The sequence below is a fragment of the Notamacropus eugenii genome, chromosome 3 (genome assembly GCF_028372415.1).
Source record: "Notamacropus eugenii isolate mMacEug1 chromosome 3, mMacEug1.pri_v2, whole genome shotgun sequence".
Classification (NCBI taxonomy): domain Eukaryota; kingdom Metazoa; phylum Chordata; class Mammalia; order Diprotodontia; family Macropodidae; genus Notamacropus; species Notamacropus eugenii.
Window position 1 is genome coordinate 41324156 of NC_092874.1, and position 25904 is coordinate 41350059.

The window sequence follows — 25904 nt, forward strand, 5'->3', positions numbered from 1 at the left end:
TACAATGCAGAGACTTGCCCAAGGGCGTATGTATGTACTATAAAAGGAGAGTTTTGAAGCCAGACCACTTTCCAATGCCCCTGGGAGCACCCACCGCCCTGAAGCAGTGACCCGGGGGTGGCTGATGCCAGGGCTGCCCTTGCTCGAAGGGTGTCGAAGGGAGGACTCTCCTTTCGCTAATCCAATAGAGCCTTGGCAAACACTGCCTTTAATCTCCGTTAATAAACCCGGGTTATCCGTTGCACCAGTCCGGCCTCATTGGCATGCAGGGGCCGTAGTACTAGGGACGGCCCTCAGCACCGGGGCTCCCTTTGTCCGCGGCTGCAGCCGAGGGCCCGGGCAGGAAGCCTCTGGCCACCGCTCCACGGAGCCGGGCGTCCAGTCCCCGGGGATGGCACGGCTCCCTAGGGTATCTGCCCGCAGCGAGCTAGGAGCGGAGGGATGCCCGCCAGCCCTCCCGGAGGCGAGAGGCGGGAGGAGCGCACGGGAGGAGCTGGTGGGTGGGTGGGGAGTGAGGAGTGGGGGGCGGGGGGTTGGAAGGGGGAGGCGGCCCGGCGATTGGCCGGCGCCCGCACGTGACCGCGGCTCGCGAGCCCACACGTGCTATCGGCCTCCCGGGCTGCAGACGGGCTGCGAGGGCCCGGTAGCTGGGGTGTGCGCGCGCGCGTCTGGGAATGTGGGTCTGTGTGTGAGGGAGCGCGAGCGCCCACGTCTGTCTGCGCGCTGAGCGCCGGTGCCTGCTTTCTCCGTGGTCGCCGCTGTCTGCGAGAGCGTTCGCTCCTCTACCGAGGTAAGCCGGAACCACGGCTCTTTATTCTCCTAAATTCGCCGCCTGGAATGAATGAATGAATGGGGGGAGACGCGGGGAAGGGGGGCCGGCATTGTTCACCTCTCACTCCAAAGAGTGCGATTTTTGCATTGGATGGAAGGCAAAAATCAATCAGGCCGGACCGTGGAATGCCATGTATTGGCTCCCCGTCTTATTGGCAACCTCCTCCCCCCCTCCACCCCCAATCAATCGAATGTGGCTTCAGGTGCAAAGCCAGCCCCACCACCCAGCTCAGCTGCCAACGTTAGAACCGGCTGCCTTTGTTGGTAACCGGGGTGGGGGCTTTAACATTTTCAGTAAGCTTGCATGGAGTGAAAAATAACAGCCCTATCGGGTCTGCATCTTTCCGGGTAGCTTAATTGGTAAAGATGGACCGGGGATTGTGTCTGTGCCCAGAAAAAAAACAAAAAGCCCAAAACCCATTCCCCTGCCTGTGGCGGCAGATCGAGAGACGATTCTTAATGCGAGGAGCACGGCTGGGCACGGAGGATGGAATGTCACTTTTGCCTGGTTCGCTGCAAAGTGCATGGGGGCTGCGGGTGCTCATGCAGGCTGGGGGAGGCATGGGATCCAGGACCATGGCAAATGGAGAGAATGCGAGTAATGCTGAATCTGAAGTGTAACTGTGCGGAGAGGGAGGAAAAAAATAGGACAGTTTGCTTACCGCAGGTCTTAAAGCCCAGCACCGATTAACCAAGCTTGATGGAGTCCCCTCAGTCAGCAAGCATTCCTTAAGCACTTACTCTGTGCCGCACTGAGCTTAAGCTCGGGGAATTCAAAGCAAAGCAAAAACACAGAACCTGCCTTCAAGGAACTCACATTCTAATGGACGAGACATCATGCAAATAATTAGGTACATGTAAGAGTATGCAGTGCACGAGACAGCTCCTTCTCATACTTTTACCTGTATTGTATTTGATGCTGGACGGGGGGATGCAGGACACTCATTTTTTTAAAGCTATAAAAAAATAATTGAATATTGGTGGAGCTGAGCTAAAAGAAAGGCTGAGGCTTAAAAGAAAAAAAAGATAAATATGGCAGAAGCTGTCACCAATAAATTGTAGAAAGAAAAATGCCTGCAGTGAACTGCAGAATATGCCAGTGTTCAGGGATTTTTTTTTTTAGAGGATTTGGGGGAGAGCCCGTTAGCTGAGGGTTTTTTTTTTTTCCTGGCACTACACTCTCTGACAGTTCACTACTTCCAGTCAATGCCTTTACAGGCTGTTTGCCGGAGGTGGGGAGGGGGTGGGGGGAGGGAGGAAAGCCAGCATCTGAATTAGGCAGACTCAGACCTCCTTAATCCTCTGAATAGTATGCTTCCAAAAGGCTGTTTGGCTTCCATAAGAGGTCCCTAGAAAGAGCTGGGGGAACGTCTTATATCAGTTGATACTAAAATTAAGTAAAAAAAAAAAATTGGTTGAGAATTGTACCAGTGATTCCTCCTTGTCTTTACTCTCCCATTCCCCTAAGCTCACAATAGAAGGGACATTCCATGCTGGCACTCCAATGGGAAGATATAAAAGTTCTTTGGGGATTCACCTAGTTGATTGGTAGCATTGCTGGATAGGAATGGATTCTACTTACAAACTTTATAAAGATTTTACTCCATTCCTAGACTTTGAACATAGTACCGGTGGAACATAATACAACAGGGAGGCAGAGAGCCCCCTTTCTTCTAGATATTTGAATCCGTCTGATGCCAGTTCTCTGCCTGCTTCAACCACTCTTCTCATTTTTCTGCCTCTTCTTTTCCCTTTCATATATATGTGTGTGTATGTCTACATGTGTGTGTATATGTGTGTATGTATATATATAATCCAGGAAATAACTTGATTTCCATTAGACCCATGATACACTCCCAGTTTTCAAATGCCTATATTTCCCAGAATATCTAGGATTAGGGAAAAATTAGGGGAAAGTAGAGCTCTTGTTGTTGGTAAAGAGATCAGACCTTAATGACTTTTGGTTTGATGGCACCATTGTTGGGAACAGGCAACAACTTTTGACTGGTTTCTGTGCAATCAATTAGTTGCCAAAATGGAAGTGAAAATATAACTGATTACTAATAAAGCTAAATGTAGTTTGTTCCCCCAAATATAGTAAAATGAGACAAATTCTCTTTACAACTTAACTGATTTAGAATCACTGAATGTTAGAGGAGAGGATCTTAGAAAATATCTCATTGTAGACCTCTTCATTTTGAAAAGGAGGGACTCAGTAGTGAACACTAGCCAAAGGATTGGCAGCCTTAGATCATTAACCTATGCACTAAGCTATGTGGTTCTTTGACCTACTGGCCGAGGTTCTGGTCTCTGGTCCACCAAAGGCCTGCTTTCCAGTGCTACTTTGGAAGTAGCAATAATGAAAAGACCTTTCTTTCTGGGATTTCTCCTCCATGGGTTGGGGGCAGGGAAGGAGATAAAAATTTACCCTTCCTACTGAACTATTTCCTCTTTGGGAGAGGATTTGTGGCCACTTACATAAATAACTCGAGAATGGTTCTGAATCCTTTTCTTAAATGTTATAGGTAGGAGGGGAAGAATATGGTGGAGGAAGTCAAATGGAGGAAAATGCTGTAGGAAAGTAAAGGAGATGGTAAATCTATCAGTTTCTCCTGGCTGGGCCTTGGAAGAAGCCTCTCCACAGGAAAAGCTGCATTACTTATGGCTTAGCCTGTGTTTACTTTAGTTTCTAGGGGTATGAAGGAATTCATACATGGGGCAGGGAGGGTTGGCTCAAATGACCAGCAGAATTCCTTTCAGCACTGAGATGCTAATGACTCCAGGGGACTAGCCATTTATTGAATGGGAGGCCCGGGTGAAGGTAACTTGTACTACTCAGAAAGAAGATTTTAAGCCTTAGCTATGCTAGCAATGTACTGGAGACAAACAAAGCCAGCCACCTAAGCCGCAGCCCTCCCTGAGTCCTTGGCTCCGCTGTCTCTAAGAAGCCTGTAGGTTTAGGGTCTGCCTTCTCCACCAGTAGATGGCGCTGCTGTCTCTGGGAATTCCACTAGGAGGTTTAACAGGCTAATTGACCAGCTGTAGTCCCTCAAAGACGCCCTGTGCAGTGTTCAGAAGATTAAAAAGAAAAAAGCTGTGTCAGCCCTCTGTTGGAAAGAGTCACAAGGAGAGTGCATCTGAAAGACTGAGCAGCATCTAACAGGTTGAAATAATGGGTGCTATCACAGAGGATGAATGATTGGTTATTTCATTTGCTGTATCTTTTGGGGGAGGATGAGGGGAAAGGAGGTAGCAAATGATGATTAAATTTTCTTAGCATAGTACTTTGCAGTTCTGTGGTTGGTTAATTGACCATAAGGTTAATCATTCAAGTGGATTTAATTGCAGTTTTGAATATCCCCTTTTCTTTTGGTTTTTTACATAAAAGCTAATATGCAAATCTGGGCATATCCCTGAAAATATACTTATGACTTAGAACTCAAACCTAAGCAAGCATCAGAGACCTAGGGAAGGCATAGAGTGGGTATATCCTCTGAAAACAGGAAGTAATAATCAGGGAGTGGGTGAGACTTTTATGATCTCATCATTGTAGGTATCCTCTGAAAACCGGAGGAGGGGTCTGATTTGTTTACTTTTTTTGTCATAGAAGGAGGTGGTCCATCCATTTCTCTGTCCCTCTTTTCTTCTTGTTATGAAACTATTTTTCTTATCCAAGAAATAAACAAGTTTATTTTCCCTATATTTTAGTATCTTACATTGCCTGGCATACTGAGAAGTAATAGACTTGGCCATGGTCACACAACTGATATGTGTCAAGGGCAGGACTTGAACCCCTTTCTTCCAGAATCCACACCTGGCCTTCTACCCACTATACCTGGGGTCCTCACAATGGAGTCTATGAACTAGTTTTGCTAAAAACAAAAATTCTGATTACTGAATTTTATTATAATTGGTTTTCTTTTTTATTCCATATATTTTGTTTCTTGCATTTAAAAGTATTATTCTGTGATGTGGATCTAGAGGTTGGATCAGGCTTCCAAAGGCATCAAATGTACATAGAAAAGTTAAGAGTTGCCTGAATGGGGGATGCCCCTTATTAATGGAAAAAAAATAGAAAAAAAATCCTACTACTGCAAATATGGAGTATGGCATCATTCTACTACAGGGCTAGCTTCTGCAGGTACCTGAGAGTCAGCCACAAAATATTCTCTTCAAAGTCCCTATAAAATTCCTAATAAGCATCCCAAACTCTTGCACTTAAGAAAACTATGAAGGAAGCAATTTGCTGACTTTCTGTTCAGGATAGAAAAAAGTGACCCCAAAGATCAAGTAATGATTCTAACCTCATTAGACAGGAGGAAATTTTCAACTCTTTCCTGGTAACAACTCTCTAGAAGCCCCATCATTTTTAAAGCATTTGGTAGAAATGTTCTTTAGGAAGAAAGTGTCTAGCATCAGCCTCTCACTGGTGTGCATTGAAGGGCAGGGTCCCATAAAATAGAACTCATCATAAGTTTGGACCAAGAACAAGGCATGATTCAGGAGTAATGGTGCCTTTCATTCATAGCAATAGTTCTCCAGGCAATTCATGTCTTTGACTCAGCAGTGTCCAGGTCTCATTAAAAGATTCATTTTCTGTGCCCGTCTAAATAATCTGATTGCTACCAGTGCTGAGGCCAGCACTTAAAACTAGTGACGTTGTGGGTGGTCAGTGGGCACTGTCACTCTGGCCTCTTTTGCCTTTTCCTGCCTTGGCACGCACGGTTGGTAGAACAATGGATGAGAACTTAGGAAGATCTGAATTCCCTTCCCACCTCAGACGATTCCTATGTTCTTTAATCTCTCTCATCTGCAAAATGGGACAATGACAGTGCCTTCTGCAGATGGCTGTTATGAGGATCAAATGAAATAAGTGTTATATCAATGTGAGCAGTTATTGGTAGTAGTAAGATCATTGATCTAGACCTGGAAGTGACCTAGAGATCCAGTCCCCTTGTTTTACGGAAGAGGAAACTGAAGCCCACAGGACTGGGGTATTCTATCCAAAGTCATATGAATAGTCACTGCCTGAGTTGGAACTTGAATTCAGGTCTTTTGCCAAATACAAAGCCTTTTCTAATATTCTCTAACTATATGACCTTGGGCATGGCTCACTCTTTCCGGGTCTCAGTTTCCTTATATGGAAGCTGAAGAAATTAGACAAAGTGATGTCTCAGGTCCGTTGTAGCTCTGAGGATATCTCTCTGATTATGCTGAAGCATTTCCAAGACCTCCAGGAATGTCTAATTTAGAAGATACCCTGGTTATGGGAATATGAGACTATGTATGGACTGTTTAACCCCTTTAGCAGTCTGGTGAAGCTTATTGAGCCCTTCTCACTAAAATGTTATAAGAGATAAAATACATAGGGTTACAAAAGAAATAGAATATAGAAATACAGTTATCAGAATATTTTTGTAAAAGATTCACAGACCCTAGATCAAAAATCCTTGGCTTCTCAATCCTTCATATGTTTCAACAAAGAGAAAAATTAACATAAAGGGGGCAACAGACATTATTCTCTCCAATACTTGGTGACATTATTTAAATATTTTATTTTAAACATTTTAAAATAAGCATTTAATTTCTCTCTTTTCTATTTCCCTCTCTCCCAATGGAAAAAGAAAAAAAAAAACCCTGATAACAAATATTTATCATCAGGAAAAACAAATGCCTATGTTGGCCAAGGCCAAAATTGCCAAACTGAGGTACATTTAAAAGTGTCTTTCTCTGGTTAAGATTGTTATTTGGGAAATTTACTTATATCACTGGCATGATAGGGATCAAGACTGCTGGGAGTCCATCCCTCAGGACAGTCTCCTAGCTTAAGAAAGGTTTAGCACACTGGAACTGGAGCACTAAGCTTTCCTTAGATCTGATTCTCCATAGAGAGATTTTTAAAACTAGGAGTTTCCTAAGTATAATTACCTAATTTGTGGGAATCACTGGGCAAGCAGGGCTGTGAGCAGCGCTTTGACTAAGTGGACTGGGTACATCTCAAGATGATCCAAAATCTTAGGCTCCTGGAATTTTTGATGAAGGACAACAGCATCTGCAAGGTCATCTTCATGGGCCTCCTCTATTCTAGAATTCTTTGATTCAAATGAAATACATCCAAGGCCTCTATGAACCTCTCTTTGGGAAGGCGTCCCTCCTGCAGGTATGAATGTGAATGCCTGAAGGCTTTGCAATTTCATCAGGATGTCAAATTCCCTCCGGTGCAGATTGCAGTCCATCTAGGACTTAGTGGATAAGTCCTGGGAAGCTGCCTGGGGGCACAGAGTTTAAAAAACCTGCCCAAGGTCATATAGTTAGTAAATATTCACTCCCATTCTGGGGTTAAAATAATTTTTCAATTCTTAATTTCACTGAACTTGTGTTTTTCAGCAGTGGCCTTTTATTTTCATTCCATTTTAGTCCTGACTGTCTGCTGTTACTACTGTAACATGTGTCTGACCACAACCACCTGTCCCCTCCCCCTACTTACTCTGGTTCCTGCCTCATTGCAGCCTGTAGTACTTCAGTCCCCTTTAGCCCATCTGTTCCTTCCTGATCGCACCTCCTTCCCTACCCTGTGTGGATTCCATTGTCCTTGCCAAAGCTCTGGAATTCCTCTCCTCTTTGTCCTATTTACCTACCATTCTATTCCCCCATTCCTGGGGAGAAAGCCCACTATCTTTCACTTTCTCTGATTTTTCTTCCAGGATACTTATCGATGTTGGGGGGTTGGGGGGAGTCTTGAAGTCAGTCCCACAGTTGTTAACCCTTAGCTAGCACAAATGGTACCATGGTACATGACAATTATGCCTATTTATTTACTTATGATTTATATATAGTTAATTTATTTCCTATTGCATTCCCAATGGTCCCTTTCACACACCCAGGCCACCACTTACTTGACAAAAACCTTACCTTCTACTTCCCCGAGAAGCTGAATACCAACTCTGCTGTTTCTGTTAATGGCAGTCCAGAAGGCCATTATTTTGGGAGGTAGCCTTTTTCCTTTCTTGCTTGATCTCGAGTTTTCATTGCTTTGAGATAGTGTATTCCATGTCTCAAAGTCATGTAGTATCCTTAGAAGAGTATTGGTGTTGGAGTGATGGCCCTTTGTTTCTGGGACAAACTACAGCGTGACTATCGTTTGTTTTTTGTAGTCGTAGGCTCCAAAGGCCATCCAGCTTGCTCCTCCCTCCTGATTTTTTAATGCAACTTTTTCTTGCTTATCCTGAACACTCAAACCATTGTCAAGTTTTGTTTATTTTACTTCTGTCATCTCTCTTTTCCTCCCTCTCTGGTCCTGTCCTATGTATTCCCATTGACACTGTGATTCTGGGCTTTATGACACCTCTCCTGGTCTATTGTAGTAACAGTATAACTGGTCTCCTTGCCTCTATTTTCATCATCTCTCACTCATCCTACTTAATTTCACCAGACTAATGGAAATAAAACACAACTGAATTCTATCACCTGCTCAGTGGCTCTTCATTGCATCATCATCACCACCATCACCACCACCATGGCCCTCAGCTTTAAGGTTTACAAAATGCTTTATTCACAATAATCCATTGACCTAGTTAGGCAATGCAGAGGTTGAGTTCATTAATTGGATTTTAATGCGATTTGGCCTCAACTTACCTCTCCACTCTTATTTTTCATTTCTTCTCTTATTTTCTTAATGTATAGCTTAGCCAGAGAACAATGTTTTCAGTTCCCTAGATACCCCTTGTTTTCTTGCCACTGTACCTTTGCTTTGGCTGTTCTTTCCATAATGGAGCAGTTAGGTGGGGTAATGGATAGAATACCAGTGCAGGAGTCAGGAGGACCTGAGTTCAAATTTCACCTCCCACACTTGACACTCACTACCTGTGTGACCTTGGGCAAGTCACTTAACCCCAATTGCCTCATTCTAGGTCATCTGCAGTCATCCTGATGAATATCTGGTCACTGGATTCAGATGGCTCTGGAGGAGAAGTGAGGTTGGTGACCTGCACAGCCCTCCCTCACTCAAAACAAAGTCAAGTGCAAATCATGTCATCATTTCTCTAATGGCATGGTCTTCTTCAGCAATGAAGGATGAACACAAACATCTTTCCAGAATGCCTCCCTTTGTCATCCCTTCACCTTGCACAACTCCATAGTAAGCATCTTGCCACTGCCATAGTAAATGGGTAGGCTTGTTCTCTTCGAACCTAGAGGACAGACCTAGAATTGGTGGATGCAGTTTGCAGATGCGAAGACTTTGCTCAATGTATAAAGCGAGAAAAAACCCTTCTCCACAATTAGAACTTACCAAAAGTGGCATGAGTTGCCTTAGGAGGTAATAGGTTCACCCTTACTGGAGATCTTCAGATGGAATCTGGAAGACCGCTTGTTCAAATCTGCCCTTAGACACTTTCTGGCAGACCCTAGGCGAGTCATTTAACTTCTGCTTGCCCAGTTTCCTCATTGTAAAATGGGGATAATAACGGTACTTATCTCACAGGTTTGTGGTGGGGATCAAGTAAGATATTATTTGTAAAACACTTCGCACAGTGCCTGGCACATAGTAGGCACTATAGAGATGCTTATTCCCTTTCTTCCACTTGTCAGGGAAGTAGCCAACAGAATTCCTGTTTGGGTATTGACTGAATTGTAACCTCTGAGATCTCATGCACCACTGAGCTTCTCAGAATTCTCACCTAGCCTTCAAAGGCTCAGTTCCAAATGCCATCTCTTCTGTGAAGCCCTCTCTCTTCTTTGTTTCTCACTTCTCCCCTGGCCAGAAGTCATCTCTCCTTCCTCTGAAGTCCCAGAACATTTTGTATTCACTTCTTATTGTCCTTTTAGACTTTGCCTTTTCTTAATTATCTGTGTATGTCTTCCCTTTGTTGCTAGAATATAAGGTCCCTGAGAGCAAGAATGAGGCTTTCTTCTGTTGTATGTTCTTCATATCTTCTAGCATGGAGCCTGGCACATAGCTGAATACTTGTGGAATCAGAGAATGTGGAGCCCTCTAACGCATTTTCCTTATTCTACAGAAGAAAAAACTTAGACCCAGAAATTGACAATTGACTGGTCTAAAATCACACAAATGATTTACTGACAGAGTCCAATAGTTTCTCCCTTATTGTAGGTTGCACTTCTTTTTATATTTTATTCTCAAAATTAAGAGACAACACATTGTAATGGAAAGAGTATCAGAGTAAAAATACTTGGGTTTAAGACTAGCCTGCACCACTTATTAGCTTATTAACTTTAGCTGTTACCTAAAGCATGTAACCTCAGATTTTTCATCTGTAATGTTTGCTCAGAGTTTGTGTGAGGACCAAATTAAACAATGTATTCAAAACACACAGTGCTACTTTTGTAGCAATGGACACACAGCATGTGAGATTTTGTATCTGTTGACCTTGGTCTTTGACAATTTCCCTTCACCTAAAAGTTTAAACACAGCCTCACCCTGGAGGGTGAGACAGATTCAAGTCCATATTTCCCTTTGTAGTTCACCCCTGTTTTAGTGACAGGGTGATGATAACAAAACTTAAAGTTTGACTAACTTTAACCAGCCTACTTCTCTTGAGGCTGCTTTAAGTAATATTTCTATAGTTGTCCAGGGTCCTCTATGGAAAACTGCTCTGCCCTACTAGGAGGTAGGTAAGTGGATACATTTTAATTTAGGCTAATATAAGCCACTGAAGTCTAGAATAATTTTAATGCATAATTAATAATTCATTGAAGAATAACCATCAAAATTCCTTGATTTTTTTAAACCTGGTTTTCCTACTTTTAGTACCATTAACTCCTTCTGTAATGATGGCTAACTTCCCAACTAGACTTCTGGACCAGAGTGAGCACCTTCTCTCTTCATGTTTGTATCTGTGTTGGTATCAGAGTGGACTGTATTCTTGCCTCTGCAAGGGACTAAAAATACTCACTTCTAATGGTTTTCAAATTAATCGGTGTTTGGAAAACACTTGTGAATGAATGAAGAAATGAAATAAATGTGGATTCTGTGAGGTTCAGTATTCTTCCAGTCCTTCAATGGATTCCCGCTGAGAACAGCTCCTCCACATTTCCTCGTTCTGTATAATTCTTGTCAAGACTGTTACACAGAATAGCCCACCCCATGTGCTAGGAGTTTTTATTATTTCATGAATATCAGTGCAACCACTGAGCTTTCCATCATTAGCACTCCTCCCATTCCTGATGCATATCTGCCTTGCCTCTTTTTCCAGGGCTATAGGGAATAAATGATAGTCCCTTTATCTGTAAAATCAGTAGGTTGAACCAGGTGATCTCTATGGTTCTTCCCAGATCTGAAATTTATGAAATCCTATCTAGTCTCTGGACTAAATATATTGGCTATTTGGGGATTATTTATGAAAATCTTCCATGACACTTGTGTCCAGACATAACTGACCCTTTTAACATTTGTACTTGGAACTGGCCCTGAGTAACAAATTGTCCTGCATTGGTGGATACTTCATGTTGTGTATGAATAGATGGGCTGGTTCCTTGATCAGTCATTCCCTTTTGTTTTCCAGCATCTGGTTCAGCATGCTAGAAGAAGCAAGGAGTGAGCAAAAGCAGAACTGATGGGCCATGAGGATGTAAGTGTGTTCGAAGGCTGCCTTACATACCACTCCAGGGTAAGGCCAAAAAAATAATCTTTGCCATTGTTTCTTCATGGTGCTAAGTGACCGTTGCCTCCCAGGAGTTCCTTTGCACTGGTGTTCCCAGGTGACAGAATAATCTGGTGGTTGCTGAATTTTTAATGGCCATGAATAATAGTGCATTGGGTAATTTCTTATACATCCTAGGCATCAGTTGTGTTCATCCTTTGTTTTCGAGGTAGACCATGACATCAGAGAAATGATGATATGACTTGCACTTGACTTTGTTTTGAGTGAGGGAGGGCAGTGCAAGGTCACCAGTCTCACTTTCTCTCCTCCTGACCCATTTGGATCCAGTGACCAGATATTCATCAGAATGACTGAAGATGGCCCAGGATGCAATGGGAGACCTTGACCTTTTCAGGTATTCACTTAGAGGGAGGTAACACCCATTGGGTGGATAGGCCTCTTTAAGAAGAAGTCAGGGAATGGCCCTTTTAATGAGCAAAAACTAAATAAATAAATCACGCTGGGAGGGAAAGAGAGACTGTTATTATTGATAATCCCTGTAAGGTAGCCATTAAGTGGAACTTGGGCAGGGACCTATTGTTGTCCAACCCATGGCCTTCAGAGTGCACTGAGTTTAAGGTTTTGGGAAAAGAAAGGAAGGAAGGAAGGAAGGAAGGAAGGAAGGAAGGAAGGAAGGAAGGAAGGAAGGAAGGAAGGAAGGAAGGAAGGAAGGAAATCTAGCCAGTAAACCCCAAAGGAAGGGGAGAGGGGGCAGAAGAGAAAGGATCCCCACTCAGGCAGAGAAACGATGGCATGACTTGCACTTGACTTTGTTTTGAATGAGGGAGGGCTGTGCAAGGTCACTAGCCTCGCTTTCTCCTCCTCCCTAGGCATCAGTAAGCATTAGCAGAAATATATCACCAAAGAAAGTCATGGTGTGACATCTGGTCTCACTCATCATCAAAAATTGCTTTTTATTAACCAGTATTTTTAGAATATAGATGGGCTTTAGAACAGAAACTTTCTTTGAGTTCCCTCTGGGAGGAGCAGGGGAGACATTCGGGAGTGACTGGGTCATATCCGGGGAAGAGTTACAAAGACTGAGCAGACTTTGCTTAGAACAAACATCCCTATAACTTTAGCACCCCTATCATAACCACCTCCCCATCTTCCAAGTTTCACCACATTGCCACCACCTCCACACCACATAATCTGCAATCTGTCCCACATTAATCACTTTATTCAAGAAGGAAATAAGTTGCCAAATGAACAACAGATATTCTAAGATTGGTGGCAGTACTGTTAGTCCTACATCAAGATTTTTGTTGGTTCAACTGTCTCCTAGGCTGGTAGAGGAGAATCCTTCTAATTCTTCATTATTCATGATTTGGTTTATTCTACTGCACTCACTGTGGTTTCATGAGAAAGAGAGGAAGGCCCTCCAACATTTGGGGTGGGACCTTTGAGGCAGACTTTTGGGAGGATGTGAAAAAGAGTAGCACAAGATGGACAGATTTGGAGGGATCACAATCTGAATTACTTTAGGGAACATCCACATCGATGAACTTTCACATCTAGTAGAGTGTATTCACAGTCCCTAGTGAGGAGTTGTCTGCACTAAAAGCTGTGGGGTTTTTATTGAAGATTACTTAGACCTGTGGGAGGATTTCATTACCTCCACACATCCTTCCTTTGAATGCTGGCAAATATGCAGATGGGGAGTAGTGAAGGAAGAGACAACATCTGTTTGACAGCTTCAGCTCCTACGGCTTCAGCTCCAAACTGACTCCTTGAAGAAAAAATCGGGTATTCATAAAAAAAACCCTGGAGAGTACCTCTTTTCATGATTAGCAATGGAGAGGAGAAGGGAGTGAGACATTTATTTAGCTAAGACATTAGCTCATACAGGCTTGTTGGAGTCCCTCATGTGGCAGCACCTGGGCCAAATCTGGCTCCTCATCCTGCAGCTGAGAAGGAGAGTGACAATGGAAGATAATGTATAGAACTGCACGCACCAGCTCAGAGCTTGGTAATGAAGAAAACTCGCCAAACTAGAAAGATAATTAGGAGCTCGGGGTCTCTGGAGAGTACCACAAATGTGCCTTATTACAGCTTTGGGTAGAAATGCACGTGTTCACTAAGCTCCCAGCTGCAGAACTCCATGAGCAGGGAAGAGTCAAGGTTGGCGGTGTGGATTGAGACAAATCATAGCGTAGTGTCTGGGGGCTTGCTAAAGAAAGGACCCAGCCTTTGTCAGCTTTTGGCATGAAAGGTAGGCATGATCCCTCTCTATTGATTTTTTCACCGGGTGGCTTTCATTTATGTTGGAGTTTTAAAAATAACCAAGAATTACAGAGTATCAGACAAGAATACTAAGACTGATAATCTTTATCTATTCAAATTCATTACCGGGCTCTCTTTGTGGGAGTGGTTGGTTGGTAAAGGGAGGTGGTTCCCAAGTCACATAGCATGGATCTGAGCCTTGTCAAATAAGAAAAAATAAGCTGCAGAGGTCTTTGGGAAGTATTGGTTGAGACACTACTGATCATGAAGCATGGGCCTGATCATTGTCAAATAGAAAAAAAAACTGCAGGGGCCCATGGGAGATAGGTGCCCAAGACTCTAGGGGTAATTCAGTAGTGCTCCTGCTGAATACTGCAATAGAAAAGATTATAGTCCTGACTCTGGGGTGATATATGACTATATAGGAATGATCTAACCTCACTTAGTGCTTCAGTTTATCCATCTGTAAAATGGGCATAGGAGCATCTACTTGGAATAATTGAGGTCATAACTAATAGCAATAGTAGTGATGTATTAGTGTATTATATACATAGTAACTCATATAGTATTGTAACTAGTGTACATAGTAACTAAAACTTGTATGGCTTTCTAAGATGCTGAGAAATAAGGTCTGTTAACTCACATTCTCAAGAACAAGATGGGTTACCATAACCTTTTAGTCATTTGCAGTGGCATCTGCTGAGCAGATTGGGAGATGGAGGAGAGAAAGGTGCCTTTTATTAGGAGTGTTGTAGAGGTGTTAGACTGCATTGCTTTTTAAAACTAAGTCAATATGTGACCCATAGATATCCTTCTGTATGGATCAGTGACCTCCATTTTTATTTGAGTTTCACACTGCAGTTATAGAGGACATTCTTATTCAGGTACAAGTTAGACTAGATGACTTCTGAATCCATTCCAGCTGAGATCACTGATTCTGTGATTCAGTTCTTGTGACATTTAAAGAGAACATAGCTTAATTTAAAAACAAACATGGTGGAATGTAGTTGTGTGACACCATCTGCATTTTAGTCCATTATTTAATAGCTATTTAGCAAAAGCTGATCTGTCATATTTAAAGAATGAATGCTGTGTATCTTGAAGAAAATCTGACGTGCTGGAGAAAGAGCTGGTATTGAAAGGAACTGTTCTTTGAGTTAGAGGATTAAGACCCAATTTTTCACATTTTAACACAAGCTATGGTGGCCAGGCTTGTGATCAGAGGCAAGGGAGAAGAGGGACCTCGGTGGTTCTCCAAGTACCTTTTTGAAGATTTATGGATGGGCATAACCTGTTTCTAACAGAATAGGATAGGGAATGGCTGCAATGGTGGTTCATCTTAGATTTTGCCACCATCTTTATTCATTGATTCCAAAATTTTAGAAATGTGGTATGGTTCTTGTGTAATAGTTTCCTAAATCTTCTCTGATCACTATTTAGACAGACATTGTGTTTGGACCAGTTGGAGAGGGTGAACACCCCTTCTTTTCCTCATCCTCTCAGTTTTGTGTTTTTTGCCAGATTCTATAGTTTTAATACCTACTTATTAAGGAATTCGTGTTTTTCTATTGAGTGACAAACCAGTGTTTGTGAGTATATTTTATGCACGCACACACACACACACACACACACACACACACACACACACACACACACACATGCCTCAGCTAAGTAAAGAATTCCAAGGTACCCTGGGAGAAATGATTGAACTAAATTGAATGGATTTCTTTCAATCCATTTGGATACTTGGAGAGAGGTTTTGTTAGATGCTGTAGTGACTGGGATTTTTCTTTGTAATGAGATTTTTTTTTTCTAGAGTGCAGTGTGGGTATTCCATTTTGTATAAGTCCCTTCCTGACTTCTCCTGCCTCACCCATGGAAACTATTTTGTATTTAATTTGACTTGTTCATATTTTACATCTACTTTACTTTTCTTTTTTTGCAAATAGTATTTTATCTTTTCCAATTACATGTAAAGATGGTTTTCAACATTCATTTTTTAAATAAGATTTTGAGTTCAAATTTTTTTCTCCCGCCCTCCCTACTATTTCCCCTCCTCAAGATGACAAGCAATCTAATGTAGATTATACATGTGCAGTCATGTATGCATAATTCCACTTTAGTCAGGTTGTGAAAGAAGAGACACAACAAAAGGGGAAAGTCATAAAAAAAGCAAAAACAAAAGTGAAATATCATTCTTCAATCTTCATTCAGTCTTTTTACTTTCTCTGGGTGTGGATTGCATTTTCCATCAGGAGTCTTTTGGAATTGGCTTGGATCATTGCATTGCTGAGAAGAGCCAAGTCTGTCATAGTTGATCATCACACAATGTTTGCATTTACTCTTCTACATGTATGTTCTCCCCCTCCTGTAAACTCCTTGAGGGTTGGACCACGATTTTTATATTTGTATTTTAGGCTTCCATAGTGCCTTGTACATGGTAGGTGTTTAATATGTATTTTTTTTAAATGTTATTTATTTTATTCTGAACTTAAGAAATAAAACAAGCAGTTCCATAGCATAGTAGAATAGGAAAAAAGACAATTGTACATACATGAAAATACAAATCTATCATGTACAACCTGTTGTTTTCATAATAGAAATATATATTTATGTATAATATGTATTATACACATAGTCATATATAATAATCATGTAACTTTTTCCTTTTTTTTTCCCTCAATCCTCTCTTCTGATGGCTACCATTAGACACAAATATATGTGTGTGTGCATGTGTGTGTGTGTGTATATGTATATATATACATATATATTACGTGTGTGTGTGTGTGTGTGTGTGTGTAAAACCATTCCATTCATACTTGTATTTATCAGTTCTTTCCCTGGATGCAGGCAGGATCTTACTTCCTGTCCTTTGTAGTTAATTTGAGTATTTATAATAGTTAAAATGACTTAGTCACTCACGATTAATAATTTAATTGAAATTTAAGTGCTTAATAAGTTTTGTTTGTTGATTGAGTTATAACTAAATGTATATTTATGTAAATTTATATTTTCTGTATGTGGTTACTTTGGAGTCAGCATAGAGGCTTGGTTGAAGGGAAGCTATCTAGGACAGGGGTTCTTAATCTGAAATCCATGGAGAGATTTCAAGGGATTCATGAACTTGAATGGGAAAAGATTTACATTTTTACTAACTGTAATTAAAGTATAGCATTTCCTTCAGATATGTGTGTATACATGCACAAACACACACACACACACACACACACACACACATTTAAAAAAAATTATTCTGAGGAGGAATCTATAGGCTTCACTGGACTGCTGAAGGGATCCAAGACCAAAAAAGGTTAAGAAGCCCTGAACTGGAAGGAGTACCTGTATTGGACATAGTTCATTTATTTGTCTAACTAAGGATTTTTTTTTTCTTATCCTATGCCCTCTTAACTTTTGCGGAGGAGTTTTCTTGTTCCCTTGATATTTATCCCTTCCTGGTTTGGTGTCTGGTATTTTAATAGAATTGAAATGTAGAGTAATACTTCCTTTATTTGGCACCATTGGAGTGGTGTTCCAGTGGGGATACATTTTCCAAATAACTGAAGCTTATCTTTAAACCCAACTTTAAAATCATTTTTAAGCAATTGAGATGGAAGTCTTTTCTACAACAAATTGCAGATTCTCTGCTGTGCTTGTTGAGTTCCTGTATTTTCATTTATGTTCTTTGTTCCTCATTTTCTTTCTTGTCACTTCTTACCGCTGTGTGCTTGCCTTTAGAGGCTACTTTTTCATTTTTAAATTTGTAGTTTTTAATCTGGAGTTATTTAAGAACCTAGATAATTATACCTTGTAGAATCATGTCTTATAAAATATGAGTAAATGGGTTCCTAATGAAGACCTGAGTATTTACTGTGAACAGAATGCATGAGCTTCATGCTAGGGCCTGGGAAAATCTACAAAATGCTTCCAATCTGAGCTAACCTTTTTCCTCCAGGCTGACTCGCACCTGCCCTTAGCTTGGTCTGTGACTGCACATTTAGCAAGGTAATGACAATAAAAATGATGAAGACAGAGTAGTGATATGAATACATTAATTTGGATGGAAAGAGATACTTAATTTTTTTCCTGGTAAATATATTTTAACATAGTAATTATGTAATTTTGGGGTATGTTTAACGCAAAAATTTAGAGCTACTTTAGAGGTCACCTAGTTCAATTTCCTCATTTTATTGGAAACAGACACCCAGAAAAGTTCATTAACATGTTTGAGGCTACACAGGTATTAACTGAAAGATCTGAGATTTAAACTCAGGTCTTCTGATTGCTCATCTGGCATTCTTTAAAAAAAAATTCCACCCCTCCCCCATTAACAAACATTTATTTTCTTTACTTCCACCTTCCTCTCACTGAGAAAAGAAAAAGAAAAAAAAAACCCTTGTAACAAATAGCCCTAGTCAAGGAAAACAAATTCCCACATTGGTCACGCCCCTAAATCTATATCTCATTTTGCTCCCTGAGTTCATCAGTGTTGTCTGGAGGTGAATTGCCTGCTTCCTCATCCATCCCCTGAAACTGTGGTGTGTGGTTTCATTGGTCAGAATTCTGAAGTCTTTCCAAGTTCTTTGATTTCATGGTGTTGTTACGAATATTGTTCTGCTGGTTCCATTCGCTCCACTCTATCACTTCATAAATTCTTCCCCGGTTTCTCTGACACCATCTCCATATTTTTCCTGGAATGTTCATTTCATTCTTGTACCACAGTTCATTCATCTGTTCTCCAATCAACAACCACTGCCTTGCTTTTCACTTCTTTGCCACCAGAAAAAAAAAGCTATAAAAATGTTGGCACATATGGGCCCTTTTCCTCTTTCTTTGATCCATTTAAGGCATAGGCCTAGTTATGGCATCTCTTGGTCAAAAGACCTGCAAAGTTCAGGTGGGAGCAGGGTGGGACCTTTAGTTCCAAACTGCTTTGCACAGTAGCATCTCTTAATTCACAGCTTTACCAGCAGAGCATTCATTCACTTGCCTGCCAAATCTGGCCTTCTTCCCACTATGTGGGAACCTCTGTGTTTCCTTTCAAGGGGATCTTACTTTAAAACAGAGTGCTGCATATGAGGGTAGCCCATATTTTAACCACTGCATTATTTGTCCGCTAAGTTCTCTTTTTGCTTTCTGGTTCTTGGCTGTGCTCTATATCATTGAGATTCTTAAACAACTGAAGTGTTTTATGTGTGTGTATCTACTAATGCAGAAACATAGTGCATTGTTTTGTAGAGGAGATATGGGTTTATCCTACCCCACCCCCAATGGCACAAATTTGAGTGTGTGACCCTGGGCAAATCAATTAGTCTCTCAATTCCCCAGGCATCACAGGGATGGGAAACCTTCCTCCTTCAAGCCTTAAGTGGGGGGATTTATTCAATAAGCCCAGTTTAAGAATCTAGAAGGCCAAAGCCACATGTGGCCTCAAGGCCGAAGGTTCCCTACCCCTGGACTGGATATGTCCCTGTCTGCATTGGGAGAAGGAGTTTCCTTACTGGAGCTCTCTACACTGATGAGATCACAGCTCTAAGCTGTCTCCCACCTTCATGAACAATGCTCTTGGAAGCAGTTTCCAGGTGAGCTAAAAAACAAAACAAAACACGTTTCTCAGGTAGCTTCCTGTTATATGCCTCCAATCCATGACTTAGAATTTCTTTCTTTCTAGTTTTTTGGCTTCCCAATCTCCTTGTTTGTCCTACTAATACTGGCGGCATGTATTCAGCACAATGAGACCCCAGATGGTCAGGAGCTGAATTTCCTCCTGGGCCCTGCTTCCTGCATGAACTTGGCAGCTTAAGGAATTCAGGCTTGTTAAACTGCTTAACTTTCTGTGGCATCTGCCTAGCACAGAAAGCACCATGGGCCCCTGAGTTGAGTACATTGTCTCCAAAATATTTGCTCTTTAATCAGAAGCAACCAAGCTGTCTGTTCTCATTCAGCCTCTTCAGGCTTTGATTCCTAGTGACCAAGTTTGCTTCTGTGGGATGCCTCCTTTGGAATTGCCTGGAGCCTGACAAATGGTGTGGAATGAGCTAAAGGGCTTTTCCAGGAGCAACCAAGAGAAGTTCCAATCGCCTCCTGATTCCATCTTCTAGAAGGAGGATATTAATTCCTAGACACCAGTGTCTGAGGAGTTATTGCCTACAGGAGAACTATTACTTGGAGGGGTCACCAGTAAAATCCTTAAGCTCATGGAAGAATTTTTATTTAAGCTTGTTTTGTTACTCTTACAAATATTAATTACTTTACTTACTGAGGGATGATCCCAACTGGTGCAAATGGTCCTAGAGGGAGGATTGAAAGTGGAGGAGGTGAGGGGGAAGTGGTAGTGAGTGAAACTAACCTATATATTGAAGTGGAAATTAAAAACAAAAACCTGCAGGTGAAGAAAATAATGCCATCAAGCTAGGCCTATTTTGAAGAGTTTTATCAAAGTAAGATTGTATGGAATGAGAACTGAGAAGACAGAAAGAGAGAGAGGGAGAGATAGAGAAAGAGACACAAAGAGACAGAGAGAGACAGACACAGAGAGAGAGAGAGACAGAAGGGGTTTTTTAATCTGAAGTCATCATTTGGTATAGATTTGAGGAAGGGAGAAATATTAAAAGTTGAATCAAGTATAAAAATTATTAAATTTATAGTAAATTTATAGGTAAGCTAATTTCATTGGGGCCCAGAAAGGGACTGATTCAAGGTCATACAGCTACTAAGAGACACAGCCCTTACTCAAACTCATACCTTCATTATACCATAGCATCTTAGCCCATTTCTTTTGACAACGTTCCTTCTACATCCCCATCCTACCTTTTGAGTTGGACTGTCCTTTTTCCTTTCCCATTCTGCCCTCTTCTACCTTGTCTTTCTTCCTCTTTCTTGCCATCCCAGAACACAGTTTGGTATATAGAGGGAGTATAAAGGGAGTGGAGCGTGGGAGGGAGAAATCTGACTCACTGTATAGGTGGCATAGTCAGAGTTGGGGAAGGGGACGGGGGAGGAACGTATTTCTGTTTCTTTCTTTGGAATCTGCATTTATAATCATTCTAGTCTGGGACTAGCTTAGACACTGGAAGAACATCAGTATGGCCACCAAGGAACTCCCACAAGGCTTGGAGTCTGCAGGGCTAAGAGACAGACGACCACCAGCTGGCAGATCTGTGAACACTAATGCCAGTGTTCACGTCAGCTAAGTTTGCAGAAGTTATTGACCTGAAAGGAAGCCAGGTGGTGTAGCAGATAGATGATTAGTTGGCCTCTGAGTCAAGAAGAGCTGAGTTCAGGTCTCACCTCTGACATTTACTGGCTGTGTAACACTAGGGAAGTAACTTAACCTCTCAGGGTTCTCTGAGGCTACCTGCAGATAAGGTGCTAATCTGCATTGGTTGAGGGAGTTTACTCTCTTGGGAACTGGTTACTCCAGTGAGATCAAGGGTCTAGTCCTTATAACCCTGCCCCAGCCACTCACAGTTGTGCACAGAGATAATGCCACAGACTGGTAGAGGGTGAGCTATCCTCTCTCTCAGAAGCCTTCTGCTACTGTCTCCTCCTTCACCCCTCACGTACATCACATTACTCTACTTTTTGCCAATCCTAAGCCCTCCATCTGCTCAAGTGATCTCATTCCTTCCTGGCTCCCCCAACAGATCGCCCCCTCCTTATTACTACTCTGTAACTTCTTTTCAATCTTTCCTTGTCCACGGATCCATTTCCTACTATTTACAAACATGCCCATGTCTCCTGCATCCTGAAAAAGCTCCACATTTGGATTCATCCATCTTTCCTTACTTTTATTCTATAGCTCTTCTGCCCCTTGTGGCCAAATTCCTTGAAAAGGCCATTTACAAGAAATGCCTCCACTTTCTCTCCTTTCACTCTTTTTGTCTTCTTTTCCTCTTCCCTTACAGTCTGGCTTCTGACCTTATCATTCCACCCTTTCCAAAGTTCATCGTGTTCTCTTAGTTGCCAAGTTGGCCTTTTCTCAATCCTCCTTCTCCTTGACCTCTCTACAGCCTTTGACATGTTGATCCCTCTGTCCTCCTTAATATTCTCCTCTCTAGGTATTCAGGACACTGCTGTCTTCTGATTCTCCTCCTTTCTATCTGACCTTTCTTTCTCAGTCTTGTCTGTTGGATGCGCATCCGGATCATTCCCCTCACCTTTAACTCTAGTTGTAAGGTTCCATCCTGAACCCTATTCTCTTCTCCCTCTATACCTTTTTACTTGGTGATCTCATCAGCTCCCATGAATTTAATTACCATCTCTATGCTGATGATTCTCAAAACTACCTATCCTGCCCCAACAACCTCTCTACTGACCACTGATCTTCATTTCCAACTGCCTTTTGGACACTTTGAACTGGATGTCCAGCAGACAACAGAAACTCAACATGTCCAAATTGGAACTTATCTTTTTTACCCCTAAACCCTCCCCCACCCCCACATTTCCTATTACTATAAAGGGTAACACCATCCTCCCAGCTCTTTAGATTTGCAACCTGGGTATTATCCTTAATTCTTCACTATCTCTAGCACCCCTCCACCCCCATATTTAATCTGTTGCCAAGGCCTGTCAATTTCACCTTTGCAAGGACTTTTGAATATGCCCTCTCCTCTCCTTTGACACTACCACCTCCGTGGTGCAGGCCCTCATCACCTAACACCTTTCTTCTGTGGCTACTGAGGGGCGAGGGGATCTGCTTTTCTTAAGTCTCTTCTTCTCTCCAATTCATCATTCAGCCATCAAAGTGACTAAAGTGCAAGTCACGCCTATCCTAAAAAACAAAACAGAATAGAAAACCTCCGGTTGACTCCCTATTGTCTTTAGGATCAAATAGAACATCCTCTGCTTGGCATTCAAAGCTCTTCATAACTTAGCCCTCTCCTCTATTTCCAGTCCTCTTAGGTCAGTGACACTAGCCTCCTTGTTGTATTATGAACACTACCTTGATCTCTTGGCTCTGAGCATTTTTTTTTTTTGATTGTCTCCCAGCCAGGAATGGTTTCCTTCATCTCTGCCAAATGGCTACACTGGCTTCCTTTACTGCCTTCTCACTGTGAATCATTTCTTATTTATCCTGTATAGACCTTTCTCTGTATATATTTGTTTGCTTCTCTCCCCTCCCCGCATTAGATTAGGAGCTCCTTGAGGCAGGGACTGTATTTTGCCTCTTTTAATCTCCCCAGTGCTTAACACAGTACTTGGCACATGATAGGTATTAAATAAATGTTTATTGATTGATTGAGAGAAAAGGAGATAGCTACTGCCATCCGTTTCTGTGTTCTTTCTTCATAAAGGGAAATCTTACTCATGTAGCCCCTGAATGTCAAAGGGGAAAGATTTGCTCACTTTTCTTTTACAACTTTTTCATGCTCCTTGATCTGATACCCACTCATCCTTCACCTTTGCCTCTTAAAATCCCTAGGTTCCTTCAACATTTGATCCTTGTGCTACTTCTAGGGAAATCTTTTGTGATTTCCCTAAATTGTTAGAGCCCATAAAGAAACTTGAGATACACACTTTTGGGGGGGGGGGGTGTCTTGGTATCCCAGTGCCTAGTTCAGTGCCTTGAGAATAGTGCACTTAATACTTGCATGTTGAATTGGATTGTATGTATTGTTTAATGATGGGTATAGGGGATGGGAAAAGAGGGAGAAACAGAGAGCAGAGAGATGAGAGGGAGAAAGAGACAGATAGACAGAGGAATCTTACATGTTCGATAGTAAACATATGAAAAAACATGAACACATTCTTCTGATTGAGAAAACTACTCCCATAGAGAGTTAGCAAGTATCCTTTCGGGCTAGAAGCCAAGATATGAGGACTGTATTCCCCACACATATTCTCAACTTTTCCATCTGTCAAAACATGATTATCTGGGCCACCTGTGTATCCCACAGGAATAATGGTTAGGTGGATGGGTAAATGTTGAATGACATTTGGAGATCCACTGATGAGTCTTGTTAACAGCCACATTTTTATTCTGATTCAGACAAGAAAGGGAGGTAAATTGGCTTATTACTCTAAAATAAATTTCATCTAAGGGTCAATTTCCTTAGGATTAGGGCCTTATTCAGAGAGCCTTCTCCCTCATCCCACCCCCACCTTTGGAGGGAGACTGTATCACTTGAACAGATTATTTCTTGTGTTTCCCAGGATCAGGCGTGTGATTTTGTCTCTGAATACTGATGACCCAAACTCCTGTATAAGCTGTGTTGAGTGAACTAATCACCTGCAGCACTTTGGAGTTTAATGGAATCAATTTGAGAATCAGACCTTGGATTTCTTAGCCCTGACCATTTGGATCCCATTTAAGTCAAACAAAGGAAATCAGTCTTTACTTTGTGCTGAAAGGGATGGGCCAGAGGGTGACCCCTGTAACTAACAGTCCAGGAAAGGCCTTTTGCTGGTCAGGGAGGATCAGTGTTGATTTTCTGACTTTGGTACAGATTTCAGAGGAGAAAATGGTACAGATGATTTATGTCTCACTGGTATTCCTTGTCTCCCTTCTCCTTGAGGATGAATATTTCTTCTATGGTAGAATGAAACAATGGTAATAGCAAGGAGGGAAGAGATATGGAGTTGCTACAATTAAATGAATAAAATGTAACTGAACTTCTTGGAGAAAAATAAAATGTGTATTCTGAACAAGGAGTTTGGGGGCAGTGATAATATTCCCACCGTCCACAAATTCTGTAAAAGACAAAAAACAACACCCCTCCCTTAAAACCTCTAAAAACAAATTATAAAAAGCTAGCCAAAAGGTTGCTTTGGAAGAAACATTGATCCTGAGGCACAGATTAAAAATAAAGATGCACAGAACTGTTTAGTGAAAGGAGCTTTTTAAATTTTTAAATCATAAAACAAATTGTAATCCCTACAGTCAGGAACTGATGTGAATTCCTGATGTTGTCCCTAGCCTAGGGCCCTAACAGAAACCTCTTCTTTCCCAGTGGGGAGGACATTTCTTAGTTTATTTCTGATCCTTTGCTTATTGAGATTAGCAAGAAGCTCTTTGGGCCTAAACCATTAATTACTTTGGCTAGGGCATCATTTAATGACTATTAATTAGAAAATGATTGTGTGCATCATTAAAGAGACCAGAAGTCCTGAATAAATGGTAATAGTCCTGGATTTTCAACCTTAATGTCCCCCCACTCGTTGTAAAGACTCACTTCATCTTTTCTCCTAGGATTATCTTACCTTCCTAAGGAGGCTTTTTCCTTTTTCTTTTTTTAAAAGCTCTCATTGTTCAGAGAGGAGAATCTGGTTTAGTTCTAAGCTATAGATAGCTCTTCAAGATTTTCTTTTACTAGTATATTTCTACATATTGGTAAATTGATTTCCTTATTGACAATACACTTCCTCTACTCATGGATACTTTTTAAAAAAAAAAAAAAAAAGAACCTGACAGATGCAAAGCCTGATGAAGCCCAGATGAAATAGATTATATTTTAGCCAAAAAAAATAGAAAAAAACTCATTTAGCACAAGCTCATTAGATGGGCCCTCTGGTAGTTTGTTTCATTACAACTTGACCCTTCCCTCTTTCTTTCACATCTAAGCATAAAGAATAAGGAAGAGTTATTTTTAAAAACATTTCTTACATTTGATATTTAACAAAAATATTTCTGCCCTATGTTTTAAAATTGTTTTTATAATGTTTAGCACTCTTCTCCTAGGAAGCCATGTTCTTCCTTCAAGTGTCCTGCAAAAAGCACAGCGCCCTTTCTCTTCTTTATTCTATTTGAAACCTCATTATTTGGCTCACTTTCCAGTCCTTTAAGCCAAGTGTATTGTCTATACATTTTCAAGTAGACTCTTTCTCTCCTTCTCCTTTGATGTTCCACACTCTGAAAGAATATTTGGATTTTTTTTTCACTCTCTCTATTCTAGCTAAGAATAACTTTGCTATTTTTATTTCTCCTTTAGTTTGGTTCTTTTGCTTTGGTCATGGTAGAAATTTCTTATATTTTTATTTCTCACTGAATTACTTTTTCCTTTGCAACATAGCTCTTCACCTTTCTTGTTTTCTAGCCTTCTTTGATTGTATAGTGAAGCCTGTGGACCCCTTCTCAGAATAATATTTTTAAATGCATAATTTAAAGTACATAGGATTATAAAAGAAACTAGTTATACTGAAATGTGCTTATCTATACCTACATCTATATTCTGTATCTCTGCCTCTCTGTCT

The 25904-nt window shown here is 41.3% G+C and overlaps 1 protein-coding gene across 3 annotated transcripts in view; it reads left to right on the forward strand.

Moving 5' to 3' along the window:
• Positions 1 to 596: 596 nt before the first annotated feature.
• Positions 597 to 25904, forward strand: part of TMEM108 (transmembrane protein 108) — a 363670-nt gene continuing 338362 nt past the window's right edge. The window contains exons 1-2 of one of the 3 annotated variants that reach the window (XM_072651345.1): positions 597 to 790; positions 11355 to 11420. The gene's annotated coding sequence lies outside the window, so the exon portion shown is untranslated. Of the gene's footprint in view, positions 791 to 11354; positions 11460 to 25904 lie in introns of all 3 variants that reach the window. The other 2 variants (XM_072651343.1, XM_072651344.1) reach the window with 2 other exon arrangements.